We start from the raw sequence: 3092 nt of genomic DNA on the forward strand, positions 1-3092 counted from the left end.
ATTTTGATCTTATACTAAATAGAATTTTGAAATTGCTCATTTTCAGCCTACTGAAATAAAAACATTATCTATATATTGATTTTTCATTCTGTAATTTTCCTGAGTTTTCTCGTTAGTGTTAACAGTTTTTGGTGTAGTCTATTTTCTACACACAAGATTGGGTTATCTATAAGTAGGTTCTTTGATTTCTGATTTCTTTCCTGATTTGAATATCTTTTATTCCTTTTTATTGCCTGATATCTTTGTTTAGAACCTCTAATAATATGTTGAATAGAAGTACATACTACCAAGAGGGACATCCTTATCTTGTTCCTGGCCTTAAAGTAAAAGCTTCCAGTTGTCCAGTGTTGAGCCTGATGGAGGATGACAGCTTTTGACATGCGGTCTTCTTTGCTGAGCCTATTTCCTTCTACTTCTAGTATGACAATTTTTCAATGGTGTTGAATTTTGTAAAGTCTTTTTGCCCTCATCTACGTAGGTGATCATTCTGATGTGCTGTTGAATCACTTTTGTGAGTACTTTATTATGAGTTTTTGCACTGATGTTTACCATAGATACTGTCCTACAGTGTCTTTTTATGTAATGTCTTTTACTGGCTTTGTCATTAGAATTTGTGGTTCTCTCCTCTTGAGCTATTTAAAAGAATTTGAGGTGTGTGTGTGTGTCCTGTTGCTGAGATAAAAATGTTTGTCACTTGTAATTTAAAAGAGAAGAGGGTTATTTTGGCTCACAGTTTCGAACATTTCAGTCCATGAGTGCCTGGTTTGAAGGCAGAAACATGACGGTAGAAGGGCAAGGCAGAGGAAATCTGTTCACCTGCTGGCATCCAGGAAGCACAGAGCACAGGAAGGTCGAGAGATTAAGAGACCAGGGATCAGATGTGGTTCTCTGTGTAATACCCTCAAGACCCACAGAACTGGCACAGAATTGTGTTTATTAATCACCTGTCTCTTGATTCAATCAAGTTGACAAAATGAACCATACAGTATAATTCTTCAAATATTTGGTTGAATTCACCAGTGAAGCCATCCGGTCCTGAGCTTGGCTTTTGAGGAAGGTATTAATTACTTGTTTAATCTCCCTTCTAGTTATATTGTTATTTCCTCATGATTTAGTCATGGTGTTTTGATATTTATCCACTTCTTCTATATTATCAAATTTAATTCATTTCATTTCTGTGGCATTAATTGTGATACCTCCTTTTTCAGTTTTCATTTTAATTATACTCATAAATTTTTTAATGACAGGGATATGTTTTGTCAAATATGTCATTCTATGATTTTGTCATTGTGCAAATAATATAAAGTGCACTTAACATAAACCTAGATTGTAGGTCTTATTATACTCAGGCTATATACTGTAGCCTATCATTCTATACATCAACACTATATAGGCCTGCTATGTATTCAATGCCACTAAAAGTTGTAAAACAAGGGTAAATATTCGCATATGTGAACATAGAAAAGGGTACAATAAAGGTATGATTGCAAAGGTAAAAATAGTTAACCTGTCATGAGGATTAGCCACCAATGCAACCCAGAGGGCAAGAAGTTGCTCCAGATGAATCAGTGAGTACATGTGAAGGTCAAGGACATGACCTTATGCTACTTAGAGTAAATACAAATGGTACATTTGGGTGACATTAAAATTGTAACAATTTTTTGTTTCCTCAATAAGAGATTACCTTTGGTTCACTGTAACTTTTAAAATTTGCAAACATTTGAAATGAACTGTTTTCCTCTTATAATAATACCTCTTTTAAATCATAAGCACACTGCACAGCTGTACAAAAAATATTTTCTTTCTATTCTTATTCTACAAATTTTGCTATTTTTAAGTTTTTATTAGTTCTTCCTATTGAAACATTGTGAAAACTAGGAGGCAAACATAGAAAGTAGTCTAGGCCTCTACAGGGTCAGGACCATCAACATAACTGTCTTCCACCAGCACATCTTGTCCCACTGGAAGTTCTTCAGGGCTGTAGCACTCATGGAACTGTAGTCTTTTGGAATCTCTCCTAAAGGACTTGATTGAGGCTGTTTTATCATTAACTCTTTTTAGTAAGTAGGAGTGCATTCTAGAATAATGATAAAAATATACTACAGTAAGTACATAAAACAAAAACACAATGCTATTCTCCCTATCTAGCCTTCTGTACTATGCATTATTTCATCTGTTATACTTTTCTATGACTAGCAGATCGTTGCTTTAGCTTACACTGAAATCATAACACACACAGGACTAACGCATTGTGCTACAGCGTTATAATGGCTGCTTTGGCTGTGATGTCACCACAGGCTGGGAATATTTTAGGTCCACTGCTACTATTATGAGACAACTGTGGGTCATTGAAACATGATTAGGTTATGAATAATTGTATTTAGATCTTCTGTCTTTGTTTTCAGTCTGTCTAAATATGTGTCAATTTTGTTGATCTTTTAAAAATTGTCTATTTTATTGACTTTTTTTCTTTTCTGAATTTTCTATTTGGTTATCTTTGTTTTAATCTTTACTACTTCTTTCTTTCTTGTAACTATGGGTTTAGTTTGTACTTGTCTCTTGAGTATAAAGTTAGGCTGCTCTCTGGGATCCTTTATAACAGAAGTGTTTCACATTACAAGCTCCCCTTTAGTACTGCTCTGGTGCACCTTTTTGTATATTGTGTTTTCTTTCTTGTTTGTTTCAAGATAAAATTCATTTTCCCCTTAAATTTTTTCCATGGCCCATTTTTTTGTTAATGATTGCATTGTTTTATTATTATGTTTGTGAATTTTCCAGGTTTCTTCCTACTGTTTGATTCATAGTTTCACTACACTGTAGCCAAACAATTATACTTGGTATGATTTCAATTTTATAAAATGTAAGACGTTTTATGACCTAATGGATGATATTTCTTGGAGAATAAGACCAAGAAAGTTCCTATTATTGACATTCTGCTAATTATTTTATGTTTGTCTCATACCTCTTTTTTTATTCACTTCCAGTTTTGTGGGCTGGGGATATAGCCCAGTGGCACAGTGCCTGCCTGGCAAGTGTGTGGTCCTGAGTTCAGTTACTGGTACCAAAAAAAAAAAAAAATCCAGTTTTGCTTT

The 3092-nt window shown here is 34.1% G+C and overlaps 1 long non-coding RNA gene across 1 annotated transcript in view; it reads right to left on the reverse strand.

The window, feature by feature from the left end:
* Positions 1-684: 684 nt before the first annotated feature.
* LOC102029360 overlaps positions 685-3092 on the reverse strand; it is a 138261-nt gene continuing 135853 nt past the window's right edge. Inside the window, exon 5 of the long non-coding RNA XR_001236810.1 lies at positions 685-2077. This is a non-coding gene — a long non-coding RNA (uncharacterized LOC102029360). The remainder of the gene's footprint in view (positions 2078-3092) is intronic.

This window comes from Chinchilla lanigera, unplaced genomic scaffold, assembly GCF_000276665.1.
Source record: "Chinchilla lanigera isolate Chin_1 unplaced genomic scaffold, ChiLan1.0 scaffold00005, whole genome shotgun sequence".
Classification (NCBI taxonomy): domain Eukaryota; kingdom Metazoa; phylum Chordata; class Mammalia; order Rodentia; family Chinchillidae; genus Chinchilla; species Chinchilla lanigera.